The sequence below is a fragment of the Bos indicus x Bos taurus genome, chromosome 2 (genome assembly GCF_003369695.1).
Source record: "Bos indicus x Bos taurus breed Angus x Brahman F1 hybrid chromosome 2, Bos_hybrid_MaternalHap_v2.0, whole genome shotgun sequence".
In the NCBI taxonomy this organism is placed as follows: Eukaryota; Metazoa; Chordata; class Mammalia; order Artiodactyla; family Bovidae; genus Bos; species Bos indicus x Bos taurus.
The window spans coordinates 50,587,661-50,610,691 of NC_040077.1; positions in this window are offsets into that span (position 1 = coordinate 50,587,661).

Sequence of the window (23,031 nt, forward strand, 5' to 3'; positions counted from 1 at the left end):
GTGTGTGTTAGTTGCTTAGTCATGTCTGACTCTCTGCAACCCCATAGACTGTAGCCCACCAGACCCGTCTGCCCATGGATTCTCCAGGCAAGAACACTGGAGTGGGTTGCCATTTCCTCCTTCAAAAGGAACTATAGAAAGAAAGAAAGTGAAGTCACTCAGTCGTGTCTGACTCTTTGTGACCCCATGGACTGTAGCCTACCAGGCTTCTCCATCCATGGAATTTTCCAGGCAAGAGTACTGGAGGGGGTTGCCATTTCCTTCTCCTCCAGTGGGCATACCAAGTGACATAAACAGGGGTCCGTCAGATCCAAATTGACCTCTAATTTCTATTCATCAGTTAGGTTAACATGAGCAAGTTAACAAAACTTTCCCAGTGTTCTTCCCATTGCCTGTAAAGTGGGGATAATGTCTACCTTTCACTCTGGTGGAGACTGGTCTTTAGCAACACACTTGGTTGTTGCTTTTCCTGTTTTCCTGCAAACAGGTCCAGTTAGGAATTTGGAAAATCTCTTTAACTCTGTTAGGCCTTTTCAGAGTGTATTATTTTCACTTCTCAGCATTAAATGGACTCCTTTTGATACAGAAGAATTAATAATGGGGTCTTATGAGCAATCAATTGCTACTACTTTTGCCATGAATATAAAGAGAATATCTTATTAAATTCCAAGTTCTCAAGTAAGTTGTTTACATTTAGCATATAATAATTAGTTGCCATGGTCTTGAAATATATTTATCTATGAACAATCATATGAGGTAGATTTTGTCACAAATTACTGCATTTTCACTTCCAGCTAGTCAGATAAATCTAAAGAGTGACAAAGGGATAATATAAAACTCTCTAGGTAAAGTACAGAGTACTGTGTGTATAAATGAATGTGTGTGTGTGTGTATGTTTGACTGTGCAAGTGCCTATCCCCTGGGGACCATAGGGAAAACAACTATGATAACAAAAATAACAACTGTGAATGCCCCAGAGGTGGGAATTCCGCCTTGTTTTTAAATTTATTTTTACATTGGTCCAGGCAAAAAAAAAAAAGGATTGTTAAGCTCTCACAACCTGCTTCACGTTCTTTCCAAAGGAGGTGGTATAGTGAAACCTGGTACATATATGGCTTTTGTATAATGATGAAATTTTTTGGAAACATAACTGTAATATAACTAAAAGCTACTGCAATGGAAATAATCTATATTTTCTTCAGGTAAGACACCATCACCTGTTTAATCAAGTAGTTCAATATGGAGAGGCAAACTCCCCTGAATTCTGCCCTATTCATGCACTTTAAAACAATTTTGCAAGGCACCCAGTGCGGAGAACCCAAACATTTTATCTTGGCAAGGGAAGCTTTATAGAAATATTTGCAATATTTTGTGTTAATCCCTTCACAAGTCACTTTGGTGTGGCAAATATTTGTTCTAGCAGACTTTTCTACAGTTACGGAGTACATCAATCTGTTGTTTTAACCTTTTGAAAATAACCCTGGTGTCTTCTTGAAGGAAATAAAGAGTCATTGATGAAACCTTTTAAGTTTTCAACTTCTTTGCAATAAGGTGCCTGGAAGAGAAATCAACACATTACCTCAAGGGAATGGAGTGCATCTCTGCTTACTTTCTTGGCTCATCTCTTTATGGATATGAGGGACCGAAAAAGTAAATGGTGGTCAAAAAGAACAAACACATTTATTAGAGCAGTTAGAAAAGACTGTTTTGATATTTTCCAAGTTCCTTCTCAATAACATGTTTGGCAGCTACCAAATGACATGGCCTGCCCAGAGTTGATTTTGACGAAGCCTCTGGGATGTGTTAAAAAGTAAACCAGAGCAAATCACGTACTGGAAAGCATAACTCAATCAAGGAAAAATGTATGATTAAGGGTGACATGGGCAAGGAAAGCTTTGCCAGAGCTCAGGGTAAATATTTGTATCAGTGTGAAGAGAAAGCTTCGTGCTGCTGATGTCAACCAGCTGGAATTTTCATTGTTTATAAACTTTTGTTGTTAGAGTTGAATTCTGGCAAAAGAGGTACCAAAGAAGGAGCAGTTTCCCAGCATGAAAGTTTGAATTCTGATAAGGCAGCTTGACCAGATATGAATGCAACGATGCAGAGTGTCAGCCACTTTTCCTTCCAGGATTCTCTTGCCAAGAAACAACCTCCTGCTTTAATCCCACTTTGACAACATTCATCTGATTACCAGAAGGACAAGATGTCGTGTTGTTTTGTTTGGTTCAAAGGATTTATGGCGTCTTCTTTCTTAGTAGAATGATCAGAAAATGGGTGAGAATCTAAATGGGTTTTTTTTGATTCATTTATTTTTTTCTACAGAAGAACATTACCACGTATACCAGATATTGTAATGATTGAAAATAAATGATTTGGCATTGAAACCACATTTTTGAGGACTGTCCATTAACTTTATGACACTTGGCAACTTATTTTTGCCTCATTGTAGGTCATTTCATATTTTTAAACTGCATGGTTTAAGTTAAAGAATTTGGGTACTTTTATTTAACTCACCAACTAAGGAATCTGTATTTTCATACTCAACTATGTTTTGTTGTACTTTTTGAAATACTGGAGATAGTTAAAAGTTATGAGTCAAACAATATTACAAGGACATGGAGTTGCATAGAGATTTACAGTAGTTCAGAACACTTGAGTCAACTTTCAGAAGAGAAAGAGAAATTGGTGGAAACTGACTTGTAACACATAGGCCTTCCTCTCTGAAAAATAAGCACAGACACAGTGCTCTTATTGGCAAAGATGGACACACCGAGATTCTCCATTTTCAGATACAGACTTCTGCCAGAAACCTACTCTGCAGCACGGGAATTCTGATAAAGGCACCCGGTTTCTCTGTCAGGGTGACCTGAAATCTCCAGTATGAACCATTTTCAGTGAGGATTGTATGTAGTGAGATCTACTGAATGGGAAATAAAGAGGACTCCAAATTCCTATCAAGTTATATTTTCTTTTAATAACTGCATATTTTACTTATTTATTTTTTAAACCTTTGGAAAAATTTTTAAATAATGATTTATTTATTTTGGCTGTGTCCGGTCTTGGCTGCAGCACTTGGGATCTTGGTTGCAGCACGCAGGCTTCTCTCTGGTTGTGGCACACGGGCTCTGCAGTTGAGGTATGAGGGCTCAGTAGTTGCAGGTGAGTGCCCTTAGCTGCCCTGTGGCATGTGGGATCTTAGTTCCCCAATGAGGGACTGAACCTGAGTCTGTCCCCTTCATTGGATGGTGGATTCTTGGCCACTGGACCACCAGGGAAATCTCTGAGAATTTTAAATTTAATTCCATCTGATTGGCCTAAGACATAGTACAATAAGACTTACATAGTTATGTTGTTTTTGAAAAGGTCCATTGCATCCATTCAGGAAGATCAAACTCTTAAGACCCTCCACTGGCCTCCTCCATTCCACAATGAATTGGCAGTCGTCCCTGCCAATGCATAAGCAGGACACACCCCAAATATAACCATGTTACCCAGTTGCTCTAAGAATAGAAACCAAGCCCCTGCTGGTGTAATTAAGAAATCTTCTTTTCCAGCTCCTGGGCTTTAGAGACCTGGATCACTAACTAATTCTAATTTAGAATGCTTTTTTGATAAGGGTATTTGTAAACTATGAAGGGAGCTGAACATGAAAATTCTTCATTATAAGTTTCTGAGCAAATGTGTCCCTCTTGTGAAGTAGAGTTGCTGGTTACACTGGCCTAGAAATTAGCCTTCAGAGTGTGCATCTGTCTGGTGCACTGACATGATGGCATCTTTTCAGAGGCTGAAGAAGTGCCAAATTCTTATACCTGAAATTTGCACATTACATGGCAGTGCCCTCACAGCCCGAGGAACTCAAAGGAATGCACAAAAAATAAACACCAAACTCAAAGCTAGAAATCCTACTGGGTCAGAGCCCTGGGCTAGGACACACTTAGATTTCAGTTATATTAAGGTATGTACAAATATAAAAGTAAACCAAATTGTCAATGAGTCATTCCTTTCCTGCCTCTCAATGACAGGACATTCTCTAGGTCATTCTGTCTTGTGGATTGGGACCCTCTGGCATTATATTTTAATCAAATGGTCAGATTATTAATGTGTGAAAATCAGTCACTGCAAATGTTGAGCTAACCATTTTTTCATACATAATATGTCCATATCAACACTATAACATCCATATACCAAAGATTGACATGGTCACTTTAAAAAAAGAAGCCTTGATAAACATTTGAGTTAAAGATTCTTAGGATCATACCAAAGGACTAAGAGGTCAGATCTCATTGCTGATTTTTACCCCTGAGGTGTAAAAACAGAAAACCACTCAGCTCCTCTGCTTGTGGGTCCAATGGAGATTCAATAGAGGAAAAAGGTCCATATGTTCATGGTTTACTAACATGCATTCAACATTTTGTTCAAAAGGGAAGGGATTCTGAATAACTTAAAAAAACCTATGTGTATAGCCTAATGCCACTGGTTTTGCAAGCCTAATAATATCTCTTCTTTATGGAATCCCACCACCTATATCTTTCGAGATTTTTCCTGCTTTCAACCATTTGCTACTATGGAAGGCACCAAGTTAATACAGTTTTTACCTGTTGCCTAACCATGTTTGATTGGTCCAAGTTAAGGAAATCAGAGTAGTTTCTAGGAATTTAAGTTAAGAAATCCCATTTACGTTTAGATGCTCTCTTGAATAGAAAAGAAATCAAACCTGTTGATGTCCTTGTCCCTCACCGTAGACTTGAGAATGAGAAAAAGCCAGACTGCAGCAAGAAGGAAGGAAGATATAAGGAGTAGAGATCCACAAAGAATTAAGAGGTGGTTTCTGATTCCCTACTACCAGCCTACCTAGGCCTACCTATATGCCTCTCTAGGAGATACTCCAATATTGTGAAAAATACAAAAAAATCCCTTAAGCTTAGGTTAGTTAAAATGGGTATCTGTTATTTGCAGCAACAGTTAGGGCTTAACACCTAAACCCACTGACCTCAAAGAAATAATAAAGGAATTTGCTAAATACCTAGGCATTATCTCATGCAATCCCTTTAACAAACATAGAACTTTAAGTAACCTTATTTCCATTTTATAGGGTGAAGAGGCTGATGATCAAAGAAGTAAACTACCTTATTCATGGTCACACTGTCCACCACACAGAGTAAGTCCAAATGCCATTCCCTTTTGTGGCTGGCAAATGTCCTTAGAAATCTGGCTAAGGAAGAAAAACTCCCTTAAATTAATAAATAATAAATTTCAGAATATTGTTAGTGATATATTATTACAGATAAAGAAATGTAAAATGTAGAACAGACTAGCAAAGAGAGTATCGAGAAATACAACTCTCTCAGTTACAAATGACAGAAAATTCACCCAAACTTACTGATTCATGAACTCAGAAGTGCAAAGGTCAGTCTTGCTTCACACACAGCTGGACCTGTGACTCAAAGAAGCTCACTGAGACTCTGCCTTGGTTTCTTGACTCTGCTTTTCTGTTAGCTGCTTTCACTCTCAGAATACTTTCTACAAATAGTGTCCCTAAGCATGTTCCAAACACTTGCAGGGCCTGCAAATTACACTTGTGGCTCATATAAAATGGGGACCTCTGACCTGAAATCCTTTGCTCTTTCCCCAAAGATAGAGCCTAGGGAAGAGGCTATCATGATCCCTGAAGGTTGACAGACAGCTATTGGGCAGAAAGTTGCAAGGTTTCAGTACTGAGTAAAGTCAAGTCAAGTCACTCAGTCGTGTACAACTTTTGCGACCCCATGGACTGTATCCTACCACGCTCCTCCATCCATGGGATTTTCCAGGCAAGAATACTGGAGTGGGTTATGAGTATGGTATAAAAGACAAGCAGTGGGCTTCAGGAGGACATATCTCCTTGGCCTCTCAAGGAAGGACATAGCCAAAGACCAGGACTAGCCTCTGTACAGAGTTCCCAGTTATCCACATCTATGTTACCTGATGACATTCAGCAAACTTCAGACTTGCAACTACTTAAAATAAGTCCAAGGGAAGATAATGAACAAAGAAATGAACAAAGTCCTAATACACCTCCAAATTGAATCCTATTGACCAGATTTAGGTTACATGCTCATCCTTGATTCAATTACTATTGCTAAAAAATTGGCCTATTTTGATTAGCTGGTCCTGATTCTGAGTACACATCTGCAATCGGGTGTTGAAGTCAGCACCACAGAACATATAGATGGAGAGTGTCTGAGTGGTTATAGTGTTACCCAAAGTCGGGGGTTAGTGCTAGGCAGGCAAAAGAAAAACAAAAACAAAAATAAAAACAAAACAAAACAATACAAACCACAGCCTGACCACATAAGGCTTCTCAGGAGAATTATAACTTGAGATGTTAAGAACAATTATGATAATATATAATAATATAACAATAATTATTATTATTATTCTGAGATAATATTTATTGAGCATTTAGTATGTGATAACCATTTTACTAAAGTCATAAAATATATCATTTCAGGTTGTTTATTTAACAACCCTGATGTATAGATACTATCATCATTATCATTTTATAAATGAGGAAAAACTAAGGCTCAAAGAATTTAAGCAACTTGCTTTACTATAAAGCCTGAGTAGAACTCAGGACGGTGTAACATTGCTGTCTTGCTACACACCACTACAATGTATGTGGAAATTTTTCATTTCTCACACGTTTAGCCACAAACATTTGATGTTATGAATAAAATATAGATAAACGCTTGCAGAATTGTAATTCTACATCTCAAATCCTGTGCAAGTCAAAGGAAAATACAAATGGGGTGACGGGTACAAGGACTTTTTCTCCTTGAACCTGTTTTTCCCTAAGATGACTTCCTTAGTCCAAGAATGTCCATCTGAAGATGCAAAAGGATTCTCACCAGGCAGACTCAGAAGATGTTTTTTGGTTATTTGTTTGTTTGTTTGTTTCTGTTTATTTTCTTCATGGGTTTGACAACACACTGTAGAAGTAATTTTGTTTGTCTGGGGAGTGCTTTGGGCTGGATACAATAAGCAAAGTTTAAAAGTTCTGCTACTCTTTGGAGAATACTGTTATCCTCTTTCAAATTTCAAGGCTGAGAAAAAAAATTCTTATTATTTTTTCTGTTCTAGCTTTTATCACTACTAAAATAATGGTAACAATCTTGAAATCATTTTAAACAGTATGTCATTTGTGAATAGTTAATACTGTCACTGGTTCAAAACCAAAATGATTGCCCACACTGGGAAGCCCTTTTTTCTACTAATGTCCCCTCTGTTCCCTATAGGTCATAATTTAATCACTTTGATGGTTTTTTTTTATAGCTTTCCATGGTTGCTAAATTCATAATGTAAAAATATTCCATCTTAACAGTTACAACGTTCAGGTTCCCATGTTCCTTACCAAATTTTTCCATAGGGAAATCTTGCAAAATCAGAGATTTCATACCAGAAGAGAAAAAAATGGGTGAAGGAAACCCAAGCCATAGCTGCAGGTATTTCATACCAATTTTTCCCCTTGAAATCTTGCAAAGTTGGTCACATTTACTCTTCAAAATATGGAAGTGATATTTTGGGTCCCAATAATCAGTGCAACTTCAGGTGCACATTTTTTTCCCTTTAGGTTAAAGAATCCCACCACCATGGACATAGCTGACACTCCTGATGAATCCAGCAGCCAACTACTGTCAAGTATTTGGAGCTGTGGGAGTAAAAGAAATAAGATCCTTGAAGTGTGCAATAAGTCATTTACTGACCCCAAGGGCCATCGTGTGAAAAAATAATATCACATGAGGACACAAGTGGTGTCACCTAAGACTTAGGATTGAGGTTAAAATACCAGTTTAATAGGAAAAAAATAAAAGGGGATGTAGGCCTCTTAGGGGAGAGTAAATGAGTTGACAAAGTATGAATGAATCTGTAGAAGAATAGAAAGGGGATATGACGATTTGACGAGAGCCTCTTGACGAAAGTAAAAGAGGAGAATGAAAAAATTGGATTAAAACTCAACATTCAGAAAGCTAAGATCATGGCATCTGGTCTTACCATTTCATGGCAAATGGATGCGGAAATAATGGAAACAGTGAGAGACTATTTTTGGGGCCCTAAAATTACTGCAGATGGTGACTGCAGCCATAAAATTAAAAGATGCTTTATCCTTGGAAGAAAAGCTATGACTAACTTAGACAGCATATTAAAAAGCAGAGACATTACTTTGCCACAAAAGTTTGTCTAGTCAAAACTATGGTTTTTCCAGTAGTCATGTATGGATGTGAGAGTTGGACTATAAAGAAAGCTGAGAGCCAAAGAATAGATGCTTTTGAACTGTGGTATTGGAGAAGACACTTGAGAGTCCCTTGGACTGCAAGGAAATCCAACCAGTCAATAGTAAAGGAAATCAGTCCTGAATATTCATTGGAAGGACTGATACTGAAGCTGACACTCCAATACTTTGGCCACCTGATTTGAAAAACTGACTCTTTGGAAAAGACCCAGATGCTAGGAAAGATTGAAGGCAGGAGAAGAAGGGGATGACAGAGGATAAGATGGTTGGATGGCATCACCGACTCAATGGACATGAGTTTGAGTAAGCTCCGGGAGTTGGTGATGGACAGGGAAGCCTGGCGTGCTGCATTCCATGGGGTCTCAAAAAGTCAGACACGACTGAATGACTGAACTGAACTGATGACGATTTGTGACAAAGTTGTCTGGGTGTGATATCAAATTCTAGTCTCACCTCCTATGACGGTGTTAATACTCTCTAGTTGATAAAACTCTTGGGGAAAGGATTTATGACAATTGAGCTCCTTTCAGAAGATTTGTCTTTAGGTCCATAAGGGAAATTCAGAGAAGATTCCTCCCTGCATTTGCTGGTTTTCACATGCCTATGGCTCAAAATAACCAATATTAAATAAATATGGAATAGGCTGCCTGTGAGAGGAGGGAAACCTTCTTTGAGGTAGTCAAGCAGAACTCAGATCTTCACGTTGGGAGAATGATGAAGAAGAGTGTGGCTTCCTAGAATGCACAATGGAAATTGCCTGCCAATACAGCAGACATAGGAGAGGTGGGTTCGATCCCTGGGTTGGGAAGACTTAATGAAGAAGGAAATGGCAACCCGCTTCAGTATTCTTGCCTGCAATATTCCATGGAGAGAGGATCTGGCGGGCTATAGTCCATGGGATTGCAAAGAACTGGACATGATTCAGCGACTGAGCACGCATGCACAGTGAAGAAGATGACCTGTAAGTCTCCATCCAACTTAAGATTCTATGATTCTCAGAATAATAAAATCAGTTCCTAGTTGGATTCCTCTACGAAAAGGCAGGAAATGTACAGCACATAGAGAACCGTTGGCTCAGGCCCCACAGGTGGTCTGGGAATCAGGTATTGTGCTGAGGGTTGGGATCCTCTGGGACGTCACTGTTAACTGGTGGACTGCCTCCGATGTCAGAAATGGAGCTTGGTGGGCTAAAGGATCTGAGTGGAAAAGTAAATAAAGTTTATGTCAGCCACAGTGCTTTTCCATATTCCCAACAAAAATGGTGTTTCTCCCCCCATGCCCACAAAAAAATGAGAAAATGAAAGTAAAAGTAGGCATATAGTCTTGGAAACATGAAGAAGAAAAAAATAAAATAAAATAAAACAAAAGCCAACACTACCAGAAGGAATAAAAGTAGACTAGGAAATAGTAAACGAAAAACAAATGGGAACAGCAGTCTGTGTTTCCATTGCCCTCTTTAACTGAACTCTCCAGTTAAAACTTCTCATCCAGTATCTGAGCAATGTGGTAAGTACCTGTAATTGGTTTCTTACTAAAAAATCAATGCCGTTAAAAACTCACTTGTCTGAAAAGGAAATCTAAATATAAGCCTAATATAAATGGGTCTTTATATGTGATTGTAATTTCTTAATTGGTCATAAATACATGATTCTTTCTTAGGGGTGGGCTTCGCATGGGGAAGAGAAGCAGTACCCCTGGGCTCTGGGACTGATGTGAGCCTGTAAGCCACTTCAGCTCCTCTCTGCAGCAGCCTGGTCCCCATCAGTTCCTGCCCTCTCTTTAATCACACTGAGCTCCTCTGCCAGTTGTCTCACTAACAGGGATAGGCGCGGGGACTCTGGCTGGAAGAAGCCACGGAGAAGCCAATGGGTTGTATTGTCTCTGAATTTCCCTAGTTGCCATTCCTCTCTTTACCCTCCTGCAGCAAGCATTTCTCCTCTTATAAAACAAAGGAAAGAAACAAAGCAGTAATTACTTTTTCATAGCCTCTATTAATATGAGCCCAGGAAACACTCCTCTTTTCCCCAGATTTCAGTAAGCACAGATTTGGGATCCAGCAAGCATTATTTTAAAAGGGTCCTATTTATTTGGCTCTGGGAATTGAAACAACAACAAAACAAACTAGTCCCTGTTCAGATCTTCTGAGTACTCGAAAACGTGGTGCTCAGTAGCCTGTTATTCCTTCTCTGAGAACTTCACATGTGAGGGGCTGAGGATCCAATGCCTAGGAGGTTTAGGGTGTGTGGGGATAGATGAACCAGGGCCCAGGACCATCAGAAAGTCAGAAAAGCTTTATACGTCTCTTCCCATCTCTCCCTCTCTCTCTTCTTCATTATTCCATGAAGAGGCAGCCCAGACAGAGCGTGGACACTATTTCTGTGCATGGCCGAGGTGGTCTGCCTCACGTTTAGGCTGAAGTTCTAACAGCCAACTTGTCAATGAAGGCCATTAGCACAGACGTGCCACAGGCACTCAGGGACTGAGCGGCGGGCAACCTCAGATCAGTGCGGGAAGAACAGACATCGGGTGGTAACAACTTTCAGTCATTACTGACCTGGGCTCTATTCAAACCAGTGACCTAGAAATGAAGGTCTCCAAATCCCATTACTAATTCCCCGAGCCATCAAGTCTCCCCTATGGCCTGGATCTTGTCCTGAAACCCAGGTCTCCTGTTGAAATAACATTAGACAGCAGCCACTGCATTGGCAGGCAATGGTTTTAAAATAAAGGGGGGAGAAAGAAGGGGAAAATGTGCACTTACAGAGTTGGCTTTAATTATTACTTTAAAGTTTTTCAGCTCCTTTAAACCTAAAAACCTGAACCTTCTTTAAAGTCAAAAGCTTGCCAGGAAATACAAGAAGGGTGTTCAAATAAACACAGCCTTCTAGTTTGCTTGAATGGGGAAAATACACATGCTCCCTCCCAAACCGAGGAATAATGAGAGGAAACCAAATGAGAGGAAGTTGTTGAAAAAGAAAGAAAGAGATTAAATGAGTATTGCAAGGACGAGAAGAATATTTACTGCCAAAGTAAGAAAAAGGAGCTAAATGAAAGACCCCTTGAACAGCTTTCCCCTCTCACTTGTTATCTGTGTTGCGCTCTCAATCCCTTTCATCAAAGAGGGACAATTATTTTTCAGTAAAAAGTAAGGGTTTTTGTGAGTTAGGTGAAGCCGGTGCAGGGTGAGCTGGATAAAAATGTCAAGCAAAGTTCTGTCTTGCCTTTTAAGCAAAAAGCTCCAGCTTTGCAAACAGTCCTGTAGATGGAGCTGCACTCTGCGATTCTAAGATTGCAGCCCCAACAATGAAGCAATTGTTTCCTGTCTCCACTTAGCAATTCCTCCCTCTCTTTCGGTTCTTTCTGGTTGCATGTTCTATTTATTTTAATGTATACCTTTGTGTAAAGCCTGTCTCTGAGTGGTTAGATACCCCGTTGATATGTGGCCTTCAAGGGGGAAAAGGGAGTGCAGCCTATTCCCATGACATCCTAGGGCTTTGTAGAGCCAAAAAAACCTTCTCAGGAACACCTAATCCTTGGGCTCTGGCCAAGTACCACAATCCTTCTGTACAACTGACATGGGCCACTTGGGACGCTTGAGAGCTTTAGGTGTGTCTTTCTGAAGTCAGCCCCGGCCAAGCATGAGGCAAATGTGCCCGACCAAAGAAAATAAATTATGTGGACTCCAATTTTCAGCAGTTATGAAGTATTAAATTACACATGCAAAGAATTCACTTTGGGATTAACCCTTTGGAACCGAAATACAATCTTGTCACAACACTTGTAAAAGGAGCATGCTCTGAGGAAGGCCTGCTTTTCAAAAGACACAGAGGTGGCTGATCAGGAGGCAGAGATGCTAAAAGAAACAGAATGGAATTAAATACAAATATGTCAGGCTGCTACCTGGGCACTGGAGAGGGGGTGTGTTTTGGGGGTTCTGTCCTATTCTCTTAGGGTATGCTGCTCCCTGGGTACAGAATATCCTGCTGATACTGTAAAGTTTGTGAATGCACAGCGAATGCCACGTTCAGCTCTTAATCAGAATGAATTTCATCCTAATTCACACAGCCCCTGTGGCTGCTTCTTCATTCAGATTTAGAGAAGTGGTTGAGAACCACTGGAACTTGAGTGAAATCACAACTACAGAACTCCTGATAAGGCGTTTGTCTTCTGTGACTCAGTGAGCGATGGCAGAAGACATCCTGCCCTGCCCCTTTCAAGAATGCCTGGTTCCCTACCACCATCTGAAGCTCTAAGCTCTTTGTACGCGACATGGCTGAAATTTTACACATAAACTTGGCAGAAGGAAAACAAAACGCGGCTGTTTGCTTCCCCTTTAAAGCTATTTATTTACCAAATGACCATAGAAAGCAAATCTTCAATAATAACAGGAGGAAATCAATCTCGAAGAATTTAAAAAGATTTTTTTAAACAAAGTTAAGTTTTCAGAGGGTGTGCATTTTAAATATGCAGAGCAAGTTTAGGGGGCAATATGCAACTTCACTCTCCTCCCCTTGTTCATTATCTGAGAGCCTGTGATCAGCAGGAAGAACATTGTATCTGAAGGCTGGCTCTGAGTCCCCCGAACAAATCGCTCTCTGACCTCACATATATCCCTGGAAATATAACGACACAGTCACACATCTGAGACACTGCAGGACTCATTCACTTGCCTCCTTTTAACCAAAGAGGAAACTGAGGCTGGCAGAGCAATCATGAACTGCTAAAAGTCACACAGCTAGGACTGTAAGTTTTCTGACTTCCGGTATAACTTCTTGTTTTTAACATAACACATTTCCAATTAGAAAAACATCTCCATTTCCCTGTGCCTCAGCTGCTCCCATCCACACAGAGAATATCCTTTCAGACCTTTGCTATTTACAAGCCTATGGAATATTTTGAGACACACGTAGAGATTCACTAAAATAATTTAAGTGATAATAAATGGATGTTTGTGTGTTTGTATGTGTAAAAGAGAGAGCATGAGTGAAAAAGAATAAGACGGAGAGATGAAGACAGAGGAAGAGATGAAGTTCCTGACATCATAGGGTTGTTGGGTGGAGTAACTAATAAAAGTAATTGCTAAGCACTGTGAGTTTAGGCTGTTGTGTACAGCTAAACCAGGATGAACCCGAATTTGCAAATGTCATGAGACTTTTATTTTCAACAGGTGGCATTTGAGAATGCAAACTATAAGCACCCAAATGAGAACTTGGCGTAAAAGGGAAGAATTGTGGGGATTTACACACTTGTGATATCTGGGCGACTGAAAAACATTGCTTCATGTTTGCAGTCCTCTACAGAGGCATGTATGGAGAGGAATACTTGATGAGAGATACACTTAGAAAATGCTTCTCTAATTTCTATTGGTTAATATAGAAGAAGAAGAAAAAAAAAGATAAGAAAAACTACCACACAAGGGGAAAGCCACTGACACTGTTTGTGGACAAAAGAGTGTGAGTCAAAAACCCCAAATGAGGAAGGTAATAAAACAATGCAAAAGCCCACCATTGCACCCATCATGATACTCTATCTAAATTGCTTTGCCTATATCAGATCCACCTCATATATTTACTGAGAAAGGAAAGAACTTTTGCTGGCAAGCACCCTGAGTTTGATTTATCATTTACAACCTTAAAAAGCTGCCAAGCAAGCCTTTATAATTCCCAGTTCTTAAAGTTATTATTGTCATTGGGCATGGAAATAAGGCTCAGAATTGTAGGTATGGACACACTACTCCTGGCAATAAGGCTAGTTTGTTGAATATGGTTTTCTCTACCAAAAATGGGTCACAAAAGGGGTGCAACATCCATGTCAGATCTAAAAAAATATTTTCTCCAAGCTTGCATCTAGCATGGGATCTGTGTAGCATGACAGATGCCATAAAGGATAAACTGCTTCTACTTAATAAGGGATGTGGACTAAATCATCCAAATGATAAAGATGTTGATCTGAATTACCTGGTAAAGAAATAAAAACTTTCATCCTCAGAATCACTCCAAGTATATTTCTGTCTGAATTCTTCACCAAGTGTTGGATAACTAATTTGACTAACTGTTAACTTTGAATATTAGTAATCTAAGGGGCATGCCAGCTTGTACTTCTTCCAGCCCAGCGTTTCTCATGATCTACTCTGCATATAAATTAAATAAGCAGGGTGACAATATACAGCCTTGATGTACTCCTTTTCCTATTTGGAACCAGTCTGTTGTTTCATGTCCAGTTCTAACTGTTGCTTCCTGACCTGCATATAGGTTTCTCAAGAGGCAGGTCAGGTGGTCTGGGATTCCCATCTCTTTCAGAATTGTCCACAGTTTATTGTGATCCACACAGTCAAAGGCTTTGGCATAGTCAATAAAGCAGAAATAGATGTTTTTCTGGAACTCTCTTGCTTTTTCCATGATCCAGCGGATGTTGGCAATTTGATCTCTGGTTCCTCTGACTTTTCTAAAACCAACTTGAACAACTGGAAGTTCACGGTTCACGTACTGCTGAAGCCTGGCTTGGAGAATTTTGAACATTACTTTACTAGCGTGTGAGATGAGTGCAATTGTGCGGTAGTTTGAGCATTCTTTGGCATTGCCTTTCTTTGGGATTGGGATGAAAACTGACCTTTTCCAGTCCTGTGGCCACTGCTGAGTTTTCCAGATTTGCTGGCTGTATATTGTATATTGTCAAGGCTGAATATTGTCACCCTGCTTATTTAACTAATATGCGGAGTACATCATGAGAAATGCTGGGCTGGAAGAAACACAAGCAGAAATCAAGATTGCCGGGAGAAATATCAATAACCTCAGATATGAAGATGATACCACCCTTAAGGCAGAAAGTGAAGAGGTACTAAAAAGCCTCTTGATGAAATTGAAAGAGGAGAGTGAAAAAGTTGGCTTAAACCTCAACATTCAGAAAACTAAGATCATGGCATCTGGTCCCATCACTTCATGGGAAATAGATGAGGAAACAGTGGAAACAGTGTCAGACTTCATATTCTGGGTCTCCAAAATCACTGCAGACGGTGATTGCAGCCATGAAATGAAAAGACGCTTACTCTTTGGAAGGAAAGTTATGACCTTGGTCATAACTTTTAATATCCTAGACAGCATAGTAAAAAGTAGAGACATTACTTTGCCAACAAATGTCCATCTAGTCAAGGCTATGGTTTTTCCAGTAGTCATGTATAGATGTGAGAGTTGGACTATAAAGAAAGCTGAGCACCGAAGAACTGATGCTTTTGAAATGTGGTGTTAGGGAAGACTCTTGAGAGTCCCTTGGACTACAAGGGGATCCAACCAGTCCAACCTAAAGGAGATCAGTCCTGGGTGTTCATTGGAAGGACTGATGTTGAAGCTGAAACTCCAATACTCTGGCCACCTGATGCGAAAAGCTGACTCTTTGGAAAAGACCCTGATGCTGGGAAAGATTGAGGGCAGGAGGAGAAGGGGACAACAGAGGATGAGATAGTTGGATGGCATCACTGACTCAATGGACATGGGTTTGTGCGAACTCTGGGAGTTGGTAATGGACAGGGAGGCCTGGCCTGCTGCGGTTCATGGGGTCTTGAATAGTTGGACATGACTGAGCTACTGAACTGAAGGGGCATTCAAGAATTTGCCCACAGTGAGGAGTTAGATGTGATTTTACCATGTTTATCCAACTCTACCCTCTGCAAGAAATGTATACCTTATAACTGGGGATGTTTAAAGGATACTAAACTAGGCCAGATTTAAATGGGTGATGCAAGAAACTTAATGGAAATCAAAGAGAGCTTGTTAAAAATCCTAACTTCCCAGCCCTTGCTTCACTGTATTATAAAAGAGGCCAGATGTAAGGCTCTCCGAACTCTAGTCTTGATGGCATTCTTTTGAAAAATAATTTGATTTCAATCAACAGAGAGCCCCCCTCAGACATGTACACAATTCTTGTACATATGTATTTCTGATTTGAGGTTTTGGCCTGTTATCATTAAAAATAATCTTTAGTTTCTCTTCTTGTCTCCTTTGTTTGTTTGAACTTACAGTGAAAAATAACTGTTAGAGCTTTTTGGTAGAGCGCATATATGACTTTTTTTTTTTTTGGAACAGACAAAGGCATTTTGACCAATGTGTATTATGAAAGCAGATTTTATATAAATATATATGTATAAAATAAGCTCATTTGCACATGGCTCAAGGGAAGCTAAACTCACTGCAAAAAGTTTCCTAATGTTTACTTCAGCCTAGTTTTCATTTTCAATATGTGTAGAGAAAATAAAGGCAAGTGGATAATTGTATAGAAAAGAAGGTGATGGCCTATAACTTTCATTTGTTTTGCTGTAATGCACCCAATAGACTGGGGCTTCCATGGTGGCTCAGAGGTAAAGAATCTGCCTGCCTGCTAATGTAGGAGACACAGGATATGTGGGTTACATCCCTGGATAGGGAGGATCCCCTAGAGAAGAAACGGCAACCCACTCCAATATTCTTGCCATGGGAAATCCCATGGACAGAGGAGCCTGGTAGGTTGCAGTCCATGGGATCCCAGAAGAGTTGAGCATGACTTAGAAGCTAAATTACAACTGTAACAAGAGACTGACAGGCCTGTGGTGCATTTCTTTACCAATGAGAGACCCAGACCTGCTGGTGTTCTGTTGCAGAATGCTACCCAATAGTACAGTTCTTGCAAAATGCCACTGAAATATGTGACTCTTAATGTGTTTAAATCTATTTATCTATTTACCTATTTTCCTCTCTCTATAAATGTATTTTTGTTGTTGTTGTTGTTGTTGTTTTTCTCATTCCAGAAAGGAGGTAATGTAGCTTATACAAATACGTAAAATCACAATGTAATAAAGTAAAACTAAAGATTGCATGGTTTAGGGAATAGAACAAAGGTAAAATAACAGACAGATAAGATGAAGGCAGAAGTGAAATTGGTACATACAATGTCTTCCCTCAGGGACTTGTGCTGAAGTGTCTAGTGAATGTTCTCAGGAACAAAAGTAAAAGGGGTGCTTTACACTATTTTGGATAGTTCGTAACATCCATAGTGTATTAAGAGTTTCTCAGGAGAAATATAACCATGCATGGTTCTCAGACTAGAAAGAACTTTCTATCCTAGGGCTTTGAAAAGAACATAGGAACTTCAAGAAACACTCACCAGTAGCTTAACATTAGAGCTCAACTGATAAAGCCACTCTTTGTCTGACTGGTTTTCACGATCTTCCCCAAAGAACCTCACCCATGAAAGTCCCTTTTTCTGATTATTATGGCTCTTTGGTAATTTCATCGAGCCTCATTACTTTAAATATATTTTTTGCACAGACCACCCTAAAATATATCTATCACATTTTATTGCCTATATTCTCCAGGCAAGAATAGTGGAGTGGGTAGCCATCCCCTTCTCCAGAGGGGTCTTCCTAACCCAAGGATAGAACCCTAGTCTCCCACGCTGTAGGCAGATTCATCATTGTCTGAGCCATCAGGAAAAGGACATTATTTGGGGAAAAAACAGTACATAATTTCAAATGTTAAGGGCAATAACCTGAGAGTTATCCTTAATTCCTCTCTTTCTTTTATATTTCCCACTAATAATTTCTATTATGCTTTCTTTCAAGGTGCTTTTAATTGTTTCATTCCTCATTACTTTATTGCCACAAGCCCAGACTAAGTCACTGTAACTTCTTTCCAAGAACACTTCCACTTTTTTCTCACTATATTTATTCTCTACTTAGTAATCAAAAGTGTTCTATTTAATAAGTAAATCAGATCATGTTACTATCGTGCTTCAAACTTTCCATTGACTTCCATCAAATTTTAAGTAGGGCCCAGGTTTCTTCCCATGGACTGTAGAGCCCTGCTTGATAGAACTTCTGTTATTATCCTTGACCTCCTCCCTAAGCTCACTTTGCTTTAGCCATGCTGACTCCCCTGCTATTTCTTGCCTATGCCAAGCACAGTCCTACCCAAGGGTCTTTGCACTTACTGTGTTCTCTACCAGATATGTTCTTCCCCTAGTAAACTGTATGACTTTCACTCAGATCTCTGATGAAAAGCCAAATTTTCAGAAATGACTTGCTTATATACTTGCCTCCTCTGCCTCTAGCCCTCTTATCTTACCCTAGTTCTACTGGTTTTCAGAATACTTAGCATTAACAGATGTGATTTTTTTAGCATGTTTGTTTATTTTCTAGATTGTATTCTCCAAAAGGGCAAGGATTAGTGTGTTTTGCTCACTGGACAAATCTCATTGTCTGAAACAATGTTTGGCCTCATGGTAGATGTTTGATAGAAAACAAATGAATTAATTACTAAATGAACCAAGGAATATATTTTGAATTATAATTTTTGAATTATTTTTAAATTAGAAGAATGGATAACATGCATATCCTTTGACTAATTATTGACAAATGTTTCCCTCACTTCACTTCTTATGAGTGTTGGCAAGCAGGGAATTTGAGGTCATTCTCCCTCAGAAGTTACTTGGAGTGTAGATAGCTTTTACATTAGGGCTTCTCTTGTGGTTCAGCTGGGAAAGAATCCACCTGCAATACGGGGGACATGGGTTTGATCCCTGGGTAGGAAAGAACACCTGGAGAAGAGAAAGGCTACCCACTCCAGTATTCTGGCCCAGAGAATTCCATGGACTGTATAGTCATGGGGTCGCAAAGAGTCGGATACGACTGAGCAACTTCCACTTTCAGCTTTTAAATAAAGCTATATATCAAGGATGTGTCCACATGCTTTATCAAGTATCCACACTAGAATTTTATTTGACATCTGTTGAGAATATGCAGAACTTAATAATGACATATACCTGAACAGAAAGACAACTGGCCTCCACCTGGACAAGACCCAAGGGATTTTTGGGTACAGAGAAAAGATTCTGCTTCAAAAGCAAAAGTAGAGTAGAATGAGCATTAAATCACCAAATTTCCTGTCATAGAGCATGACTTTGGTGATTTTAACTTAATACATTTTCAAACACAAGTAACCAAATACCTGCCTCAGACATTTAAAACCAGTGCACAATTAACACCAAAATTTTAAAAACAAAACTTCTGTAAATGGACGTTAAAGTAATTGAAAAATATACACCCAGGCATTTGCTGGAGTTAATTTGTGTATAAAAATCACTGATTATAACTCACTAAAATATATATTAAATGACCCTATTAAATGAGGCTTCCCTGGTAGCTCAGATGGTAAAGAATCTGCCTGCAATGAAGGAGACTGGGGTTTGATCCCTGGGTTGGGAAGATCCCCTGGAGTAGGAAATGGCAACCCACTCCAGTATTCTTGCCTGGAGAACTCCATGAACCGAGGAGCTTGGCAGGCTATAGTCCATGGGATCGCAAAGAGTTGGATACGACTGAGTGACTTTCACTTTTCACCCTATTAAATTACTATAAACATAAAACCTTAAAACAGCACCTATTTATTAATAGAAGTCAATTGGACACTTCTAGCTTCTCTACTTTGAGTCCTAGAAAGCTAAAGTCAAGGGGTCAGCAAAGCTGCATTCTTTTTTGGACGCACAAAGGGAGAATCCATTTCTAGGCTCATTCAGGTTTTTGGCAGAATTCAGTCCCATGCTGTTGAGGACTGAAATCCCTATTTCCTTACTGCATATCCTAAGTTCCTTTTCAGCTTCTAAAGCCTATGCACATTCCTTGGCCTGTGGCCCCAGTAATTTTAATGTCATCAGTGATAAGTTGAGTCCTTTAATGCTTCCAATCTTCCCTATCTCTTTTTGAGTCACATTATCTTTTGCCACATTTTACTTCAGTGGGGAGAGGCTCTCTGCTCTTAAAGGTTCATGGTGTTCTTACCTAGATAATATAGAAACACCTCCTTACTTTAGTTTTTATAAGCTTCATTTCATCTGCAAAGTCCATCTTGCCACAGAATGTAACATCTTCACAGGTGAAACACCAGGGGACAATAATCATGGTGTCAACAATCCTGCCTGTGCGTGCATGTGTTCTAAGTTGCTTCAGTCATGACTGACTCCTTGCGACCCCATGGACTGTAGCTCATCAGGCTCCTCTGTCCTTGGGATTCTCCAGGTAGAATATCAAAGTGCCCTCCTTCAAGGGATCTTCTCAATCCAGGGATAGAACTCACGTCTCTTATGTCTCCAGCTTTGCAAGTGGATTCTTTACCACCAAAGCATCAGGGAAGGCCCCCCAATCCTGCCTACTACTGGCCATTTCAAAAATATAATCTTAATTTTAGAACAGTTGATTGGTAGCTCTTGTTTTTGAAGACAAATTGCATTTAATGTTTTATTTTGACCAGAACACTTGCAGTTTGGGAAGACATGGTATCACATGACCAAATGTCTGTTTCTATACGCTCAGTGCTATGAAGCAGTCTTCATGACTTTCTTTTTGACCCTTAGTAAAACCAAAAGGGAAAGGGATAATCAAGTTTATTTACTAAGTCATTTCAGGGCAAAGCCGTGGTGCCTTTGTACACATTACAGTGTTTATATCATGTATCTTTTCTATGAGTCCAGGATGGGAGAGAGCAGCCATGCCTGGTGATATGACTAAATTTGCCTATTCAAAAATTTATACTTATTTAATACAAGAGGTCTGTTTGAGTAAGGAAACATCTTTACTGTATGTCTATACTCTTTGACCTAAGAAAAATCACTGAAATTTTTGTTTCAGTTCAGTTCAGTCGCTAGTCGTGTCCAACTCTTTGCGACGCCATGAACCACAGCGCATCAGGCCTCCCTGTCCATCACCAACTCCCAGAGTTCACCCAAACCCATGTCCATTGAGTCCGTGATGCCATCCAACCATCTTATCCTCTGTTGTCCCCTTCTCCTCCTGCCCTCAATCTTTCCCAGCGTCAGGGTCTTTTCCAAAGAGTCAGCTCTTCGCATCAGGTGGCCAAAATATTAGAGTTTCAGCTTCAACATCAGTCCTTACAATGAACACCCAGGACTGATCTCCTTTAGGATGGATTGGTCGGGTCTCCTTGCAGTCCAAGGGACTCTCAAGAGTCTTCTCCAACACCACAGTTAAAAGCATTAATTCTTTGGCCCTCAGCTTTCTTTATAGTCCAACTCTCACATCCATACATGACCACTAGAAAAACCATAGCCTTGACTAGACAGATCTTTGTTGACAAAGTAGTGTCTCTGCTTTTTAATATGCTGTCTAGGTTGGTCATAACTTTCCTTCCAAGGAGTAAGTGTCTTTTAATTTCATGGCTGCAATCACCATCTGCAGTGATTTTGGAGAAATTTTTGTTTAGGAGCCCAGAAAATAAACTTAACTCATTGGAATTAGTAAATTCAGAACTTACAGTGCCATGCACCTGACTTATAACTCTATCAATTTCTCTTCCTTTTAAGTAGTTTACTTTGCTCTTCTGACACACTTTGTTTACTTTCTTACAGTTGCACATATTCAAGGCTCTACATCATTCCCTTCAACTTCATGAAAAAAAGAGAGGAAAATCCAAGTATTTATGGGTATCAAAAACATTGAGTAACTATGTAGCATTTCCTAATACCTTCTTTCTTTCCTTCCTTCCTGTCTGCCTAGCTGCCTGACTTCTTTTCGTCCTTCATAAAATACTGATGAAACACATTATATAAGATTGTGCTTGTTTCTAAAAATACATATATGAGGAAGACATAGTTTTGTCCTCAAGGTGTTCACAGTCTAGAGGCAATGTCAGGTGTATCTTTGGAGCATAACAGCAAGAGTACCTGAGTGTATCAGGAGATTTTAAAAGGAGGGAGATGTGTTTGAATAGTATTTCAAAAATGAATGGAGGCAGTGGAATGGGTAGTCCAACAAAAGGAAGTGTGTTCAGGAAAATTCTCAAGGAATGAGTGGACAATTAGTGACTAAAGAGTGACAGCGGTTGAGTCTGGACAGGTAGGCATGGGTCCAATTATTAAAGATGAGTGAGAATACCAAATCAAAATTATTAGGCAATTGGAGTTAATATTAAGAATGCATTAAGAAATAAAAATGGACACAATGAGATGTTGGAGAGCCTAGGAAACCTTCTCAACCAGATGCACATTGGGACTCACAAGAGAAACATTTAAGATATGAGAGCTGACTTGCTAGCATACTACTCTCTTAGGATTCAGCTTCTCTTTGCTGCTACATTTGAATCCTAGCAAGAAACTACGTTCTCCTTCCTGCTCATAGCTTCCCTTTACTCACAATGGTGTTGGTTTAGTCGCCAAGTTGCATATGACTCTTGCAACCCATGGAGCCCACGACAGGTTCCTCTGTCCATGGGATTCTCCATGTAAGAAAGCTGAAGTAGGTTGCTATTTCCTTCTCCAGAGGATCTTCCGGACCCTGGAATCGAACCCAGGTCTCCTGCATTGCAGGCAGATTCTTTACTAACTGAGCTACAAGGGAAGCCCTTACTCACAGTGTACTCACTTATGTTTTATGCCTCTACTAGCTGCCTTCTACGTAGGTTTTTATATTTCAGTGGTACTCACTTGTTCTCTCTCTGTGCTTCCCATGTTAAAAATCATCAGGAAAAAGAATATACCTGGATTTGTTAGGATTCTATCCATGACATAAAATACTCCTAGAGAACAGCGGTCTCAGGCCCTCTGCCAGGGAGGCATGTACTTGCCAGAAGACAACATGGCGCAAAAGAGCCCACAGCAAAGATGTTGTTGTTGTTTAGCCTTTAGTCACTAAGTTGTTTCTAGCTCTTTGGCAACTCCATGGACTGTAGCCCACCAGGCTCCTCTGTCCATGGGATTTTCCAGGCAAGAATACTGGAGTGGGTTGC